This window comes from Monodon monoceros, unplaced genomic scaffold (genome assembly GCF_005190385.1).
Source record: "Monodon monoceros isolate NGI ecotype Baffin Bay Population unplaced genomic scaffold, NGI_Narwhal_1 Super_Scaffold_21, whole genome shotgun sequence".
Classification (NCBI taxonomy): domain Eukaryota; kingdom Metazoa; phylum Chordata; class Mammalia; order Artiodactyla; family Monodontidae; genus Monodon; species Monodon monoceros.
In genome coordinates this window covers 139,935,870-139,956,411 of record NW_021703778.1, presented here as the reverse complement: position 1 = coordinate 139,956,411, position 20,542 = coordinate 139,935,870, and the positions used below count along the sequence as shown (strand labels likewise).

At 37.7% G+C, this 20,542-nt stretch overlaps 1 protein-coding gene across 2 annotated transcripts in view; it reads right to left on the bottom strand.

Annotated features, from left to right (window-relative positions):
• MPP5 (membrane palmitoylated protein 5) overlaps positions 1 to 14,838 on the bottom strand; it is a 103,360-nt gene extending 88,522 nt beyond the window's left edge. Inside the window, exon 1 of one of the 2 annotated variants that reach the window (XM_029238348.1) lies at positions 14,717 to 14,838. The gene's annotated coding sequence lies outside the window, so the exon portion shown is untranslated. Of the gene's footprint in view, positions 1 to 4,261; positions 4,351 to 14,716 lie in introns of those variants that run through there. The other variant, XM_029238350.1, reaches the window with a different exon arrangement.
• Between the last annotated feature and the right edge of the window lie 5,704 nt (positions 14,839 to 20,542).

Below are 20,542 nucleotides of genomic sequence, written 5' to 3'. Positions count from 1 at the left end.
ATATGGTGTTAGGGAGTGTTCTAATTTCATTCTTTTACATATAGTTGTCCAGTTTTCCCAGCACCACTTATTGAAGAGACTGTCTTTTCTCCACTGAACATCCTTGCCTCCTTTGTCATAGATTAGTTGACCATAGGTGCATGGGTTTGTCTCTGGGCTTTCTATCCTGTTCCACTGATCTATATTTCTGTTTTTGTGCCAGTACCATACTGTCTTGATTACTGTAGCTTTGTAGTATAGTCTGAAGTCCAGGAGCCTGATTCCTCCAGCTCCATTTTCTTCCCTCAAGACTGCTTTGGCTATTCGGGGTCTTTTGTGTCTCCATACAAATTTTAAGATTTTTTGCTCTAGTTCTGTAAAAACATGCCATTGGGAATTTGATAGGGATTGCACTGAATCTGTAGATTGCTCTGGGTAGTGTAGTCATTTTCACAAAATTGACTCTTCTAATCGAAGAACATGGTTTCTCTCTCCATCTGTTTGTATCATCTTTAATTTCTTTCATCAGTGTCTTATAGTTTTCTGCATACAGGTCTTTTGTCTCCCTAGGTAGGTTTATTCTTAGGTATTGTATTCTTTCTGTTGCAGTGGTAAATGGGAGTGTTTCCTTAATTTCTCTTTCAGATTTTTCATCATTTGTGTATAGGAATGCAAGAGATTTCTGTGCATTAATTTTGTATCCTGCAACTTTACCAAATTCATTGATTAGCTCTAGTAGTTTTCTGGAGGCATCTTTAGGATTCTCTATGTATAGTATCATGTCATCTGCAAACAGTGACAGTTTTACTTCTTCTTTTCCAATTTGTATTCCTTTTATTTCTTTTTCTTCTGATTGCCGTGGCTAGGACTTCCAAAACTGTGTTGAATAATAGTGGCGAGAGTAGACATCCTTGTCTTGTTCCTGATCTTAGAGGAAATGCTTTCAGTTTTTCACCATTGAGAAAGATGTTTGCTGTGGGTTTGTCATATATGGCCTTTATTATGTTGAGGTAGGATCCCTCTATGCCAACTTTTTGGAGAGTTTGTATCATAAATGGGTGTTGAATTTTGTCAAAAGCTTTTTCTGCATCCATTGAGATGATCATATAGTTTTTTTTCTTCAATTTGTTAATATGGTGTATCATTGATTTACATATACTGAAGAATCCTTGCGTCCCTGGGATAAATCCCACTTGATCATGGTGTATGATCCTTTTAATATGTTGTTGGATTCTGTCTGTTAGTATTTTGTTAAGGATTTTTGCATCTGTATTCATCAGTGATATTGGTCTGTAATTTTTTTTTTTTTGTAGTATCTTTGTCTGGTTTTGGTATCAGGGTGATGGTGGCCTCATAGAATGAGTTTGGGAGTGTTCCTTCCTCTGCAATTTTTTTGGAACAGTTTGAGAAGGATGGGTGTTAGCTCTTCTCTAAATATTTTATAGAATTCACCTGTGAAGCCATCTGGTCCTGGATTTTTGTTTGTTGGAAGGTTTTTAATCACAGTTTCAATTTCATTACTTGTGATTGGTCTGTTCATATTTTCTATTTCTTCCTGGTTCAGTCTTGGAAGTTTACACCTTTCTAAGAATTTGTCCATTTTTTCCACATTGTCCATTTTATTGGCATAGAGTTGCTTGTAGTAGTTTCTTAGTATGCTTTGTATTACTGTGGTGTGTGCTGTAACTTCTCCTTTTTCATTTCTAATCTTATTGATTTAAGTCCTCTCCCTCTTTTTCTTGATGAGTCTGGCTAAATATTTATCAATTTTGTTTATCTTCTCAAAGAACCAGCTTTTAGTTTTACTGATCTTTGCTATTATTTGTTTCTATTTCATTTACTTCTGCTCTGATCTTTATGATTTATTTCCTTCTACTAACTTTGGGTTTTGTTTGTTCTTCTTTTCCTAGTTCCTTTAGGTGTAAGGTTAGATTGTTTATTTGACATTTTTCTTGTTAACTTGAGGTAGGCTTGTATTGCTATAAACTTCCCTCTTAGGACTATTTTTGCTGCATCCCATAGGTTTTGGATTGTTGTGTTTTCGTTGTGATTTGTCTCTAAGTATTTTTTTATTTCCTCTTTGATTTCTTCAGTGTTCTCTTATTTAGTAATGTATTGTTTAGCCTCCATGTGTTTGTATTTTCTTTACAGATTTTTTCCTGTAATTGATATCTAGCCTCATAATGTTGTGGTCGGAAAAGATACTTGATACAATTTCAATTTTCTTAAATTTACCAAGGCTTGATTTGTGACCCAAGATATGATCTACCCTGGAAAATGTTCCATAAGCACTTGAGAAGAAAGTGTAATCTGCTGTTTTGGGATGGAATGTCCTATAAATATCAATGAAATCTATCTGGTCTATTGTGTCATTTAAAGCTTGTGTTTCCTTATTAATTTTCTGTTTCAATGATCTGTCCATTGGTGTAAGTGAGGTGTTAAACTACCCCACTATTACTGTGTTACTGTCGATTTCCTCTTTTATAGCTGTTAGCAGTTGCCTTATGTATTGAGGTGCTCCTATGTTGGGTGCACATATAATTGTTATATCTTCTTCTTGGATTGATCCCTTGATCATTATGTAGTGTCCTTCCTTGTCTCCTGTAACATTCTTTATTTTAAAGTCTGTTTTAACTGATATGAGTATTGCTACTCCAGCTTTCTTTTGATTTCCATTTGCATGGAATATCATTTTCCATCCTCTCACTTTCAGTCTGTATGTGTCTGTAGGTCTGAAGTGGGTCTCTTGTAGACAGCATATAGATGGGTCTTATTTTTGTATCCATTCAACGAACCTGTCTTTTGGTTGGAGCATTTAATCCATTCATGTTTAAAGTAATTATCAATATGTATGTTTCTATTACCATTTTCTTAATTGTTATGGGTCTGTTTTTGTGGGTCTTTTTCTTCTCTTGTGTTTCCTGCTTAGAGAAATTCCTTTAGCATTTGTTGTAGAGCTGGTATGGTGGTGCTGAATTCTCTTAGCTTTTGCTTGTCTGTAAAACTTTTGATTTCTCCGTCAAATCTGAATGAGATCCTCGCTGGGTAGAGTAATTTTGGTTGTAGGTTCTTCCCTTTCATCACTTTAAATACATCATGCCACTCCCTCTTGCTTGTAGTTTCTGGTTAGAAATCAGCTGTTAACCTTATGGGAGTTGCCTTGTATGTTATTTTTCATTTTGCCCTTGTTGATGTCAATAATTTTTCTTTGTCTTTAATTTTTGTCAATTTGATTACTATGTGTCTCGGCATGTTTCTCCTTGGGTTTATCCTCCCTGGACTCTCTGTGCTTCCTGGACTTGGGTGGCTATTTCCTTTCCCATGTTAGGGAAGTTTTTGACTATAATCTCTTCACATATTTTCTTGGGTCCTTTCTCTCTCTCTTCTCCTTCTGGGACCTCTATAATATGAATGTTGTTACGTTTAATGTTGCCCCAGAGGTCTCTTAGGCTGTCTTCATTTCTTTTCATTCGTTTTTCTTTATTCTGTTCTGTGGCAGTGAATTCCACCATTCTGTCTTCCAGATCACTTATCCGTTCTTCTGCCTCATTTATTCTGCTATTGATTCCTTCTAGTGTATCTTTCTCTTCAGTTATTGTATTGTTCATCTCTGTTTGTCTGTTCTTTAATTATTCCAGGTGTTTGTTCTTTAATTATTCTAGGTCTTTGCTAAACATTTCTTGCATCTTCTTGATCTTTGCCTCCATTCTTTTTCCGAGGTCCTGGATCATCTTCACTATCATTATTCTGAATTCTTTTTCTGGAAGGTTGCCTATCTCCACTACATTTAGTTTTCTGGGGTTTTATCTTGTTCCTTCATCTGGTATATAGCCCTCTGCTTTTCATCTTATCTATCTTTCTGTGAACGTGTTTTTTGTTCCACAGGCTGCAGGACTGTAGCTCTTCTTGCTTCTGCTGTCTGCCCTCTCGCTAATCATTCTTGATACATCATCTCAATTAATCCTCAAAATAAAGACTCTGAAGGGGATCAGAATATTCTACCCCAAAATGTGACACTGGCATAAGGATTATTGTGAGCTAAAGGCAATTAAGAAACAGACACAGGAAAAAAAACTGTCCTCCCCTATCACGCTTAAAAAGGACAGCATAAATTTCCCTTTTTAAAGCTAGCATGAATTTCCATTTGTAAAAAGGTACCATAAAGAGGACCTCAACCCTGGGAGTTGACTCTTATCAAATCAGATGACACCAACTCAAATCTGCATAACAAACCTTACTAAAATAACCTTTATATTCAGTTTAGTTCCCCCCACATAATTACCTTCCCACAATTTACAGCCTCTAAAAGCCTCTTTTCCTTTGTCTTGTCTGGATTCCACAGTTTATCATTCAGTCTCTCTGCTTCTTTGGTCTTCAACTCTTTTCTTTGAAGGTCTCCATATGCATAAGTAATAAACCATTTCTCCTGTTAATCTGTCTTTTGTCAGTTTAATTTACAGGGCCCCGGACAATGAACCTAGGAGGAAAGAGAAAAAGGTTTTTCCTCCCCTAAAGCCTTCTGAATCAGGCACAAGTACAACCCCCCACAAGTACAACATTCCTTATTCTGCAGATAACTAATCAGATTTTCACAGGTAAACTTGCCCAGAGTCACACACAAGTCAAGAAGGGTCAAGAAGGCATTTCAGCACAAGTCTGACTCCGTAGTCTTGAGTACTTAATCGGCGCAAGGTTTGTAACTATAATGTCTATCAGTAAGAGCCCACAAAAAAGCAAGACAAAGCCATGAGCAAATTCATCTGTTCATGTTTATATCTCTGTAAATGAAGTGAATCAAGAACCCTCCACCCATAATTAAACACACTTACAGCCAAAAGAGGATAAATGGAATTGTTCTGAATCTCAAATTCTCTCAGATTACAGGAGGTAACTAGATTAGAAGAGTCTCTGGGATGAAACTCACAAGTAAGGCTAAGGTTTAACAAGTAAATGATTAAAAAGTGCAAACGGATAACATGCACCTACCTTGTGCCATATTAAGCAGTGAGATACTAAAATAAAAAGACATAGCCCCTACCCTCAAGGAGCTTACAATTTACAGGTTCAAAGTTCTTCACTTTAATTCAAGTACGATTTAAACACTAAATTAAGGATGGTTTTCCCAAAAAAGGATCTTAATCTTACCAAAAAAACAGTGTTAAACAAGGTAAGTCTTAAGGCAGGCTAAAATACAAAGTAGAAAAATCCAAGGGCTTTGGAGTCAAACTGAATTCAAATACCTGCTATCAGTTACAATAGGACTCTGGATAAAATAATCTCTCTGAGCCTCTGTTCAGTCACAAAGTTGTTAATGTTTAAAACTATATACAGGGCTTCCCGGGTGGTACAGTGGTTAAGAATCCACCTGCCAATGTAGGGGACACGGATTCGAGCCCTGGTCCAGGAAGATCCCACGTGCCGCGGAGCAACTAAGCCCATGCACCACAACTACTGAAGCCCGCGTGCCTAGAGCCCTTGCTCCACAACAAGAGAAGCCACTGCCATAAGAAGCCCACACACCTCAACGAAGAGTAGCCCCTGCTCACCGCAACTAGAGAAAGCCCGCGTGCAGCAATGAAGACCCAATGCAGCCAAAAATAAATAAATAAAATAAATTTCTTTAAAAAACAACTATATACAAAGGATATCGCATACTGCATGACACATTAAGAGATGGGGCGAGGGATACAGCTCTGGGTAGGAGTTAGGGGAAAGCAAAAAGTACTGTAATTTAGCCAAATGCACTACTACTCTCACTATAAAATTTAAGTATAAAAGGGTAAGGTGTAAAGTATAAAAGGATAAGACATAAAAGGAACACTATCCCTTTAGATGCCTACAAAGAACCATCAAATTTCCTTTCATAAACTCTTAGGTATCTACTGATTACTCTTAAGTGAATCATTATTTTGAAAAACACCTGCAGCTTATTTGTATAGTTCTCAGACAAATCACTTGGATCAGAGGTTTAACTCTGGGGTTCATGATCTAATTTCCATGAATTCCCTGATATGCACAACAGTGTGTGTGTTTTGGGGGACAGGGCCAAACGACCATAAGACTCACAAAAGATTAACAGACAGTTAAGTTTACATGTCCAGTATTTATAAAGTAGAATTTACAGTTTTCAATGTGAGGCAATTTGAAGAAACTCAATAGTTTATGCTAAAAGAGTATGGCATTATCTAGTAAGTTGACCATTCCCCTATGCTATCATCCAGCAATTTCACTCCTAATTATATACTTTGAACAGTGATGTCAATAGAACTTTCTGCAATAATGGAAATATTCTATATCTGCATTGTGCAATAATAACATAGCCACTGGCCATATATGGTTATGAAGCACTTGAAATGTGGCTAGTGTAACTGAAGAGCTGAATTTTTAATTTTAGTTAATTTAAATTTAAATAGTCATGATTGGGATTGACATATATACACTAATATGTAGAAAATAGATAACTAATAAGAACCTGCTGTATAAAAAAATAAATGAAATTCAAAGATAAATAAATAAATAGTCATGTGGCTAATGGCTACCATACTAGAGAGCACAGCCCTAGAGAAACACATGTACATATTAACCTTGATAGACTAAACGTGCAAGGACATTCATGGTAACATTACTCATAATAACCAAAAGCTAGAAACAACTCACCAACAGTAATACAGTTAAATAAACTGTGATATATTATTTTTTTAAATAAACTTATAATTCTGTAATATTATAAGTACAATCCCACAATTTATTTGCATATTATTTGAGCAATTCTCTGACTCTGCCCGTTTCAAACAACTACTAAATTCTCTTAATCCAACCTAATCTCTAAGGGACTGTCCATACTTATTTCAAAGCCAGACCTTTGAGGGCAGTGACTTTATCTAATACTTCTCTATATCCTGCCCAAAGTCTTCACATTGTAAGTATTCAGTATTTACCTATAATTTTCTGAATAAACTAGTTAGGAAATCTGAGGCAGACAAAAGTGTGCAAAAGTGAACGATGATTACTTGTAGAACAAAGGAAAACCAACTCCTTATACATAAATATCATACAGATAATATAACCAATGTAAAGCAGAATTTTAAAAATCTGCTTAAAAACAGCCAACTTTTCTTTCATATTAAGTATAATACAATTATATTCTAAGCTGTAACTGTATTTAAATAATAATACAAAGTTTTCTTAGTAAAATTTGATAAGACTTTGCAACAGCTTCTGTTTAAGCTTTAGGGGGAAAATGGAGAATGTGGGACAAGAAAACTAGATTTCTGGGAGTCCAGATGCAGGTGATAACAGAGCTAACAAACCAAGCAATGGTGCAATGAAAAGAGTACTAGAAAGATTATGCATCTGGTATGTGAGATCCAACCCTAGTCCTGCCACCAACTACTGGCACAAAATTATTTCAACATCCACCTATGCGGCATCTCTGCCTCTGATCTGTGAAGGAGCACAAAATTTTTTTTTGGAGGGGAGTTAAAAATCTCGAATCCAGCTTTATCTTGACAGTAACTCAGAAAGAAAGAAAAACAACTTTCTGACGCTTCCCTTATGTCCCAAACATTACACAAAAATGAGTACCTAAATACGGGTACTTTTTAAGTACAACCAAATCCTAGCAGAGCACCTAGTTCAGTTCACTCACAGGAGGCAGTCAATTAACTTAAATGAATGCAGTCTTAAAGGCACTTCTGAAGCACACAAAATACAGAAAACCTACTTTTTAGGTCAAATTAAAGTAATGCATTTTAAGTGACATTATCAAACATTTTTTGTGACAATGTAAAATCTTCAAAACATGAAATTATATTTCAACACAAATTCTCAATTTTTTTCATGTGAAGTTTCTGATACTATTGTGAAACCAAACAGTTATAACTTATATGGCCAAAAAGCATAATTCAAAAGATAATTTAGCTATAAACACAACTATAATTTCTAATATTTGGAATAACTAATTAGATATACTACACACTGTAAAATAATATAAAATGGTGGGGTGGTGGGAGCAAATATTTATTGAGTATCTACTATGTGTCAGAATATTTTGCTCAGTGCCTTCCATACCCTATTTTTAACCTTTTAAATCATCTTCCGAGGTGGCCACATGTTAAAGATAAGGAAAGTGAGGGCTGGGCTGGGAATTAGAGCATGGAATAACCTCCCAACTCAGCTGACCCTAAGGGTCTTTCTGCTACATTACTATAATTATTTTCATTTCTCCTGCTAACTTTTTGCCCAAAACCAAAGTAGGAAAACTAAGCCCACAGGCCAAATCAAGGCATACCCTGATTTTAATAAACAAAGTTTTACTGGAACACAGTCACATTCGTTTGGCCATCTTTGCACTGTAACAGCAGAGTTGAGGACCTGCAGCAGAAATTATATGATCTGCAAAGCTTAAAATATTCACTATCTTGCCCTTTAAAGAAACTGGTCAACCCCTGCCTTAAAGGATCAATACTGCCAAGAACCTCAGAGGCCTCAAAACTTCGATATTTAGGGTCTTTGAGACAACTAATAACTTAAGAAGGAACTTTAAAATTATGTGGGAGAAATTGCTTGAATTTTTATAGTGGTTAAATCATATGATAAGCCCAAATTTATAAAAATGATAAAATTAAACAGCTTGATTATGAAGTTACTGAAACCTTCTTCTTTTTTTTTTTTTTTTTTTTAGCCGCGCTGCACAGCATGCGGGATTTCAGTTCCCCGATCAGGGATCGAACCTGTGCCCCCGGCAGTGGAAGCACAGAGTCCTAACCACTGGACCACCAGGGAACTCCCCATGAAATCTTATTCTTAATAATTAAACTGTCTTCTGTAGTCTGAACTGATGGAGGAAAAATTTCACAATTCAACGTACTAAAGAATATTTAATAAGCATGCATCTTTTTACTATGTACCCACATTTTTCATGAAAGAATATCTTCAGTATAGCAAAACAGAGCCTGGCTTTTTCTTATAAGTACTTTATTTTATATTTCATTCACACTTTTTAATACATTCACTTAATTCATTATACTTGGACCAAGCCAAACATTTATGTGATCACTCAAGGGTCTATTATTGATCTTCCGGTGTTGAGGAAGGAGCCTGTTTTTTTCCTGTGGTTGTTTTCATTCCAAGTAAAAAAAATCTCCTAATTAAATCATTTTATCTTCATTCAAAATATACTTACTATCCAAATACATTTAAACAACTTGCCTAAATTGAGCCAGCATGAGGAATGCTTGATTACAGTGTCACAAATAATATTTCCTTTCTCCATTTAGTAATTTTAAAGAAGAGTCCTCCAGTGGTACAGTCTATAAACTCCAGTATAGACAGATCAAGAAAACTTAAGTCCTACCAACATGTAAAATTTACACAACTGTTAATGAATACCTTGATTTATCTGACTTTATAAACACTTTGGTTCACAAAATCTTATGTTCAGTTTCCTTGTTTATTTTTAAGAAAAATGTTAATGTCAAAGAAAAATAATCCAAAATGATTTAGTTTGTAACAACGCTGGAGTTATTCCCAGAAACATGCAAGGCTGCATCAAATAAAAATTAATCAGTGTAATTCACCATATTAACAGATTAAAGAAAAAAATTCAAATGGTCACCTCAATAGATGTAGAAAAGCATCTGACAAAATTCAACATCCATTCATGATTTAAAAAAAAAACAACCCAAACCCTCAGCAACCTCAGAACAGAAGGAAACTTCCTTAACCTGACTTAGAGAATCTACAAAATGACCTATATCTAACATTATATTTTAAAGGTGAAAGACTGAATGCTTTAAGATTGTGAACAAGGCAAGGATGTTCCCTTTCAACACTCCTAATCAATATCTCACTGGAACTCCTAGACTGCAAAGTCAAGACAAAGAAAAGACATACATATTAGAAAGAAACATTTCTCTATTCATAGATGACATGACTATCTCCAGAAACATTTCGCTATTCATAGATGACATGACTATATCCTTAGACAAATCCCAAGAAATATACAGGAAAAAGCTCCTTAAAGTTATAAATGAGTTTAGTAAAAACGCAGGATACAAAGTCAACATACAAAAATCAATTATACTAGCAATGATCAATTGGAAACCCAAGTTTTTAAAAATGATCATTTACAATAGGACTAAAAAACTGAAATGCTTAGGTATACATCTAATATTTGCAGGATCTACATGTTGAAAACTACAAAACATTCATGAAAGAAATCAAAGACTTAAACAAATGGAGAGAAATACCATGTTCATAGATTGGAAAACTCTACCTTGTTAAGATGTCAATTATCAAGTTAATCTATAGATTTAATACAGTCTCAATCAAAATCCTAGCAGAATTTTTTTTGATATATCAACAAGCTGATTCTAAAATTTAAGCAAAAGAGCTAAAAGAGCTAAAACAGTTTTGAAGGAAAAACAAGTTGGAGAACTCACATTACCTGATTTCAAGCCTTAATTTTAAAGCTATATTAATCAAGACACTATGATATTGGCCAAAAAAAATAGATCAATGGAACACAGGAGTCTAGAAATAGACCCACACAAATGTAGTCAAATGGTTTTTGACCAAGAGACAAAGGCAATTCAATGGAGAAGAATAGTCTTTTCAACAAATGGTCATGGAACAACTGAATAAACGAAACTCAACCTAAACCTTTCTTTATACAAAAATTAACTCAGGACTTCCCTGGTGGCACAGTGGTTAAGAATCCGCCTGCCAGTGCAGGGGACATGGGTTTGAGGCCTGGTCCAGGAAGATCCCACATGCCACGGAGCAACAAAGCCTGTGGGCCACTACTACTGAGCCTACGCTCTAGAGTCCAAGAGCCACAAATACTGAGTCCGCATGCCTAGAACCCGTGCTCCTCAACAAGAGAAGCCACCGCAATGAGAAGCCCACACACCACAACCAAGAGTAGCCCCTGCTCGCCGCAACTAGGGAAAGCCTGCGCACAACAACGAAGACCCAACGCAGCCAAAAATAAAAAGAAGAAAATTCAATTTAAAAATGGGAAAAGATTTGGAATTTGGACACTTCACCAAAGAAGATATACAGATAGCAAATAAGCAAAGAAGAGATGATCATCATCATTATTCATGAGAAAAATGCAAATAAAAACCCCAATGAAATACTGCTATATACCTATTAGAGTGACTAAAATTAAAAAGGTTGATCATACCAAGTGTTGATGAGGATGTAAAGTAACTGAACACTCATACATTGCCAGTGGGACTACAATTCAGCCTCTTTGGAAAACCAGCTTTACAGTGTATAGTTTCCTATGCTGCTTTAACAAATTACCACACATTTAGTGGCTTAAAACAACGTAAATTTATTATTCTCAGGTTCTGTAGGTTAAATATCTGACACAGGTCTCTCTGGGCTAAAATCAAGTTGCTGGCAGAGCTACAGTCTTTTCTGGGAGTTCTAAAGGTTAATCCATTTCCTGGCCTTTTCTTGCTTTTAGAGACCACCACATTCCTTAGCTTGTGCCCCAAATTCTCCAACCTCAAAACTAAGAACTCTGCATTTCTGTCCCTGCTTTCATTGTTACATCTTTCTGACTCTATCTTCTCTTTCCCCTTTAAAGACCTTCAGGATACACCAGCACAGCATCTGGATAATCCCAGGATAAACTCCCTATTTTAAAGTCAGTTGATTAATTCCATCTGCAACTTTCATTCACCTTTGCCATGTAACCTAATTTATTCACAGGTTCTAGGGATTAGAACATCTTTGTAGGCCATTATTCGGCCCACCACAGTTTTTTTTTTAAATAAACATACACTTCCCAGAAATTTCACTTGAAGGTGCTTATCCAAGAGAAATGAAGGCTTATGTTCACGTAAAAACCTGTTGGCAAAGATTTATAGCAGCTTTATTCATAGTCCAAACAAACAAACAAAAAACTCAAATGTCTTTCAACTGGTGGATGGATAAATAAATTGTGATACATCCATACAATGGAATACTACATTCAGCAATACAACAGAAGAAACTGCTGATACACTCAACAACATGGACTGCCACTCAGGTGTATTACGCTAAATGAAAGAAGCCAGACTCAAAAGGCTAAACACTGTATGATTCCATTACCTGATATTCCAGAAAAGACAAACTACAGGGAAAGACAACATCAGATGCCAGGGGTTAAGGGTGGGGGAAGAGCTGACTACAAAAGAGCAGCTCAAGGAAATTGCAGGTGCTGGAACTGTTGTGTATCTTGACTTTGGTAGTTGCACAGCTCTATGCATTTGTCAAGAAAATTGTACAACAAAAAGAGTTAATTTCACTTCACGTAAATTAAAAATAAAGTTAAAACCTCTGTGAAAGAAGGAAAATAATTATATCATTTGTCACCCATCAGATTGGCACAAATTTAAAAATCTGACAATGCCAATCTGACAATTCCAAGTTTGGACAAGGATGACTCATATACTGTTGGCAGGTATGTAAATTGCTACAACTTTAGAGGATAATTTGGCTGCAGCTAGTAAAGTTGAAAATGCACATCAACCTATGGCCCAGCAATTCATTCTAGGGAAAACTTCACAAATGTGCTCAAGGGGATATGCACAGGGATGTTCATTAAACATTGTCTGAAATATTGAAAAACTGAAAACAACCCTTCAGTCAGGGAATGAATTAATTGTGGTTAGTGGTTATTTAAAACAGAAAAGGAAAGAAAATGCAAGATGGAAAAAAAAAATCAAAGAAGGGTAACTTATTGGTTTGTTTATTTAACAATAGTATATAGTGAAAAGAACAGTGTACTTGGAATCTGAAGGCAAGCATATTAGCACTTAGTTCCAACTCTGCCACTAACTAGTCTGTCTATAAACCTCACCTTCCTTTTCCTGGAAAATGAAGAGGTTAGACTATACAAAGACTAAGATTATTTCCAACTCAACAAGAACACTGATACAAAAAAATGGACCAACTTTCTTGGCATGTCTGTGATGAGCTTTTTAATCATATAATAATAATTTAGAAAGACCATACAAACTCCTAAACTCACCCTACTGACTTGGGTAACCCTCATATCCTTTCGCATTTTAACATTCTAAACAAGTTAATATTAATGAGTCCACCTTGTCAAGTTCAGATCAGTCTGGCCAAAAGTCATTGAAGTACATGGTAAGATTTACTTGATTTTGCTTTAACAAAGATAAAATGACATATTGCTTTCCGTATTTTTTGCCTGTTTCACCTACAGAGTTCCTACATTATAATTTAATAGCTTTCACCTTCTACAATAGTATAAAAAGTCTTTTAAAACTTATAGGGACTTCCCTAGTGGCACAGCGGTTAAGAATCCGCCTGCCAATGCAGGGGACATGGGTTCCAGCCCTGGTCCGGGAAGATCCCACATGAGCAGAGAAACTAAGTAAGCCCGCGCGCCACAACTACTGAGCCTGCGCTCTAGAGCCCGCGTGCCACAACTACTGAGCCCGCAAGCCACAACCACTGAAGCCTGCACGCCTAGAGCCCGTGCTCCTCAACATGAGAAGCCACCGCAATGAGAAGCCCGCACACCGCAACGAAGAGTAGCCCCCGCTCGCTGCAACTAGAGAAAGCCTGCTCTCGGCAACGAAGACCCAACGCAGCAATTAAAAAAAAAAAAAATTGTAATATGCCAAGTCCACAGGAATCTAGTAAAAAATCAGTAGTTCATAATCCAAAAAGCTTATTTAACAATTTCATTATCCCAGTACTAATACTTCAAAGACACCAATAACCAACATGCCATTTGTTCCTATTGCAGAATTTATTACGTTATTAATTTCCGGTATAATCCAAAGGCATAATTAGAATACTATCATTAACATATACACTTTTAAAAAACCCAAATATTAACTCCTTTCACCTTGTCATTAAAATCAAACTTTCAAAATTCTTGTGCTACAGGCTTTCCAAATCTAAATTCTCACAATCCTAAACGAGTATGGAGACAAAACACACACTATGTACTACTAGAAACCTTCTGGCTATCAGATTTTAATTTCAGCGCCAAATGCCAAGAAAAACCTTTCGACCGAAACCTAAATTCGAACACCTTACCGTATGTCAATCAACTAAACAGAGGTGAATTATTATCATTAGGAAGTTACATAATCTGCACCAAAGATTGTTTAAAGCCTCTCATTAAAAGCAGCTTAAAACAACTTACAATCTTCAAAGTTCACCTTGCAAACTTAGAGTAAATTATCAGAAACCATGAAGAAGATTAGGCTCTTCTTGAAAATGGTTACGAGGAAGCAAGTTGTTTATTTGTTTAAAGAACGCAGCGAGCAGCCGAATACCAGCAGCTGAGTCGGGCAGAGAAACGCCAACTACATTCCGTCTTCTAAAGAAAAGTGTTCTTCGCCCCGCCGATCTCCCGGACCCTGCCTGGAGGGAGTCAGGAGAGTCGCTAACTCGGGAGCGCGGTCGCAGAGAGAAGGCGCCTCCCTGCACCTCGGGCCGGCCGGGCAGGAGCCCCCGCCGAGGTGAGTCGTTCACCAAGCCAGAGGGAGCGGGCACCGCCAGACAGCGTTCCTCCGAGGGACAAAGGTTGGGCTCACGCCCTCCGCTGCCGGCCCGGCGCCGGCTGCCTGCAGCAGCCCGGGGTCCCGCCCGGGCCCGGCGCGTGGGGGAGGGGGTGAGCCCGGCTGCCCCTCCCCCGGCCGCTCGCTGGGACCTGTTGATTAAGACCTCCACACCGAGCCGCTGCCGGTCCGCCTCTTACCTCCGCGCCACGGCGGCCGCCGCTTCTCCCGCCCTGGCCTCTCCCAAACACTGCAGAAACGACAGTTCCCCCGCGGCACTTAAAATACCGGATAAAGAATCCAGAAACTCGCGATTCCCCACCTCACAATCCTTAGTCCCCGCCCCCGCCCCACCGCCAGTCGCCGCCGTCGCCGCAGCCGCCCCCGCCGCCCGCAGCGACTCCACCTCGAGACCGCGCACGCGCTCCCGGCGCTGTTAGGCAGAGAGCCTGGCGCGGTTCGCCCAATCCCGAGCCGGCGCGGAGAAAGGGCCCGCTCATTGGACCGCTCCGCAACTCCGGGGGCCGGATCGCACACGCACTCGTGCGCCTCAAGTGGAAAAAGCGAAGTTCTTCGCGCTCAGTCGCTGGGGAACAGCTTTCGGCTAGAGTCTGCGGGCCAGGTTGTGGGAGGACGTGAGGTTTCCTTGAGACGCAATGGGCGGGTTAACGCTCTTGCAGACCTTTCTTCTCTCCCTGAATGTCTGTCAGCTCCTGAAGAAAATCTGATTCCTCTTGAGGCGACTCCTCGTGTCCTGTGAAACACATCACACAATATAACATTTGTGTAAAAAAGAACCACGACATACCTGAACACCTGGATGTGTGTAGTGTCCCACAAAAGAATTCTCTGCTACCACGGAAGACGCCACAAAGTTAGTATGTAGGACCGAGTTCTGAAAACCAGATAGGAAGGTGCCAAGGGCCACAGCTGTTTCACAAAACTCAAGTCCCTGGCTCAACCCACATCCAACGCAAGGAAATCCAGATAAACAGTCTTCAGGATTCCCTAGAAACAGCCATATCCAAAAAAGAAAAAAAAAAAAAAAGGTTTGCATGTGTGTGAAGAGAGATCTAGTTCATTTTCTAAGTTCTTAAATGCATAAAATAAGTAATAATTCAAGAAATTTCCTTTGGTTCCTCAATGAATTTTTTTCCCCTTTAGCTCGGGGTTTCTCAACCTCAGCGCTATTGGCATTTGGACCAAATAATTCTTTCTTTGGGGACTGTCCTGTGCAATTTAGGATGTGTAGCAGCACCCCTGCTCTCTTACCCACTAGATACCAACAGCACCACTACCCCCATTTGTGACCCTCAAAAATGCCTCTAAACGTTGCCAAAGATCTTCTGGGGGACAAACTCACTTCCATTTGAGAACCACTGATCTAGCTGTTCAAAGAAACGGCCTCCTTATAAAGTAGTCTTTCTACCCATGCCTTCCAATTGCCTGGCCTCAAGCAGTTTTGCAAAAGACCCCACCCATATGAACCCTGCAGCTACCTAGCCTTGCTTCCCCAGCTGCTTGGACTCCTCTGTCACAGAGCCCCATCCTAATAAAATGCTGACAACTCTCTGAGATAGCAGCTACTGACCTAAAAATATGTGGAAATTCCTTTGTGAAATGCTATACAAATGTTAATTATTATTTTTACTTTCTAAAGGTATTTTCATCTTAAAAAAGGGTAGAACCTATGGCAAATTAAAAATTTATTCTCTGGTAAATAGAGCCATTCCCGGAATCCCAAAATCACTCAAATTACTGGTCTCGTGTGCAAAAAATGAAGGATAGCTGGAAGAATGGAAGGTATAGAAACTGGAGGCAAGGTGATTGGATTTGAGTTTCAGCTTTGAAATTAACTAGTTCTGTGATATGGGTGCGTGACAAGTTTCCTGGGCCTAAATTTTCTCATGTGTAAATTAACAAGTTAACAACTTTTTCTTTTTTCTAGTTTTAAGATTCTGGAAGCCTCTGCTTATGTAATCTAACATGGATAGCATAGGGAGTTAAGAAAATATAATCTTCATCCCAAAATAGAATGAAATGGGCAACCTGTGGTTTAAACCCTCCTGTCAGAAGGCACTTTACCCCCTGAATCACCCTGGCAAATTTATAACTAAGTACTTTGGATGAATAATGAAAGCCAAACTGTAAAATCAAGTGAACGGTGCAGAGTAACCATAGTAAATACCCTTCCTCCTTCCTCATCTTGGCATCTGTTCGGTCTATCATCTGACAACAGCTTCTATTACATGTTGATGTAATAAAATGTTGTGCTGTTTATTTCATTAAAGGCTTGGGGGAAATATATTAATATTGCATTTCAGATATTTTCAGCAGGTCTGAAATCTCAGTTTTCAAGATTCATTAACGGTTATATGTGAAATTCTTAACTAAGGCTATTATATCCCTTTGGTCTTATCACCTCTGTGTAGTAGTGAAATCTGAGTTTTCATAACTGAAAATAATAGCCTAATCACCTTATAATTGTATGAACCAGATGATCAGAAATAATGTAAATTAAAAGAAGAATACTCACTGATTCACATATGAGAAGTTATGAAACAACAAATTAGTAGGTACATTAATTATTAAACAAATATCTAAAATTTTTATCAATGCAAAAAAAAACCAGAAAGCAAACCAACAAACCATGAACTTTTCTAATTTAATTGGGTTTAGTTATTATTATTTTGATATTTTATAGTACTTCTTAACCTTTCATAAACCTACCTAAAAATATTATGTCCCTAAGCTAAGAACACTCTGCAGTTGTTGCCATGTGGAACGGGAGGTCCCACTGTCGGCAGTTAGCATCAGTATCATTCAGTATAGGTCAGTATCATTTGACTCAATTGACTTCAATAAATATTCACTCATTAATTTAAAACATGTATACTGAGTACTTCCTATGTGCTTAGAACTGGGCTATAGGGAATCAAAACATGTGACAGCTCCTGTCCTGGACTATAAAAAGGTGAGGAAAGGGAAAAGTAAGGCAAGTTCATATAGGTAAGATACAAGGGAAAATATGGTAAATGAAAATAAGGTGCTCTATGGACTTAGAGAAAGGTAGTCTTATACTAAGAGAAACTTTACTAGCTTCTAATGACAGGGGGGTAGAGAGAGGGACAGAGAGTAAACTACAATGAAAATACCCACAGTAATAGGAAAACCGAGATCTTACACATGGCTTTAGAAAGATAGATATAAAATTTTTAATCAATTTGAATGACTGAGTACAGTCCACAGAGACAAACATGGGCTCATATGGGAACAGCAAGTAGTCTACAATAACTTCAGGCTAGGATATTCAATATATAGGATATTAATCATTTATCACACTTTTATTTGTACCCTTCTTAGCTGGTCCTTTGCTAGGATGAAGATGTATATATAAATAAAACATGACCCAGGAAAATTTTTATTTTGGAGAGAGGTAGTAGGCAAATTTGGAGGTTGGAAATTTTTCTAATGAAGGGAAGTCCAAGACTGAATGCCAAGAGAAAGGAAATCAAATTTGTTCTCCTTGAAAAAGGGCTATAAAGTGACCCACATCTTTTCCTCACCAAGCTCCCAATCAAATCTCTATTTTGTTAGTGTGTTAATCTCACCTGTCACTTTGATTCATATCCATATGTGAATACCTGTCTGAGACTGAGTCTGGAGTGGTACCTGTGCTCAACTCCAAAGAGCTGAACTCTAATGCCTCTTCTAGCCTCTCTTGCACTCACTCTGATTGAGATTTAACTCCACCACTGAGTCAAAACAGCCTTTCTCAAGAGCAGCTTTCCTAAATGCAAAGGTCAATGCTCAGTCCTCATCTTCCTTGACCTGCCAGCAGCGTTTGACACTGTTGAGCATTTTCTCCATTTTATCCTCTGGGCTCCCGAAGTACCACTCTAGCTTCTTGTCCTACCCACTGCATCCTCCTGTTCAGTCTCCTTCGCTGGTTCTTTTTTATATCCCCCTGAATGCTAAAAGTTGGAGTGTCCCAGGGCTCTCACATGGAATATTTTACTTCTCTGTCTGCCTGGGATTGAACAAACAGCCCTAACATTTACTAGCTGTTTAATCAGAAGAAAGTTACTTAATTTCTCTAAGACTCAATTTCCTCATCTATAAATTGAGAATAATAAAATTAGCTACCTCCAGTGGTTATAGGGACTAAATGAAATGTATATGTAAAGTGCTTAGAACAGTGCCCGACACTGTATGCATTAACTATTTGTCCTTATTCTTTTTTTTTCATTCAGTCACCAAAATCATTTATTATAATGATATATTTAATCATTTGGCTTAGTTTTGTTAAATTTTTTCTTAATTTAATTTATTTTTAATACAACAAGTTCTTATTAGTTACCTATTTTATAGATATTAGTGTATATATGTCAATCCCAATCTCCCAATTCATCCCACAACCACCAGTATCCCCGCCACATTCCCCCGTTGGTGTCCATACGTTTGTTCTCTATATCTCTGTCTCTATTTCTGCCTTGCAAACTGGTACATCTGTACCATTTATCTAGGTTCCACATATATGCGTTAATATACGATATTTGTTTTTCTCTTTCTGACTGACTTCACTCTTTAGGACAGTCTCTAGATCCATCCACGTCTCTAAAAATGACCAAATTTCGTTCATTTTTATGGCTGAGTAATATTCCATTGTATATATATATCACATCTGCTTTAACCATTCATCTGTCGATGGGCATTTAGGTTGCATCCATGACCTGGCTATTGTAAATAGTGCTGCAATGAACATTGGGGTGCATGTGTCTTTTTGAATTATGGTTTTCTCTGGATATATGCCCAGTAGTGGGATTCTTGGGTCATATGGTAACTCTATTTTTAGTTTTTTAAGGAACATCCATACTGTTCTCCATAGTGGCTGTATCAATTTACATTCCCACCAACAGTGCAAGAGTGTTCCTTTTCTCCACACCCTCTCCAGCATTTGTTGTTAGGAGGTTTTTTGATGATGCCCATTCTAACTGGTGTGAGGTGATACCTCATTGTAGTTTTGATTTGCATTTCTCTAATAATTAGTGATGTTGAGCATCTTTTCATGTACTTCTTGGCCATCTGTATGTCTTCTTTGGAGAAATGTCTATTTAGCTCTTCTGCCCATTATTGGATTGGGTTGTTTGCTTTTTAATATCGAGCTGCATGAGCTGTTTATATAGTTTGGAGATTAAACCTTTGTCTGTTGATTGGTTTGCAAATATTTTCTCCCATTCTGAGGGTTGTCTTTTTGTCTTGTTTATGGTATCCTTTGCTGTGGAAAAGCTTTTAAGTTTCATTAGGTCCCATTTGTTTATTTTTGTTTTTATTTCCATTACTCTAGGAGGTGGATCAAAAAAGATCTTGCTGTGATTTATGTCAAAGAGTGTTCTTCCTATGTTTTCCTCTAAGAGTTTTATACTGTCTGGTCTTACATTTAGGTCTCTAATCCATTTTGAGCTTATTTTTGTGTATGGTGTTAGGGAGTGTTCTAATTTCATTCTTTTACATGTAGCTGTCCAGTTTTCCCAGCACCACTTACTGGAGACACTGTTTTTTCTCCATTGTATATCCTTGCCTCCTTTGTCATAGATTAGTTGACCATAGATGCGTGAGTTTATCTCTGGGCTTTCTATCCTGTTCCATTGATCTATATTTCTGTTTTTGCACCAGTACCATATTGTCTTGATTACTGTAGCTTTGTAGTATAGTCTGAAGTCAGAGCGTCTGATTCCTCCAGCTCCATTTTTTTCCCTCAAGGCTGCTTTGGCTATTCGGGGTCTTTTTTGTATCCATACAAATTTTCAGATTTTTTGTTCTAGTTTTGTAATAAATGCCACTGGTTATAGTAGAGTCATTTTCACAATGTTGATTCTTCCAATCCAAGAACACGGTATATCTCTCCATCTGTTTGTGTCATCTTTGATTTCTTTCATCAGTGTCTTATAGTTTTCTGAGTACAGGTCTTTTACCTCCTTAGGTAGGTTTATTCCTAGGTATTTTATTCTTTTTGTTGCAATGGT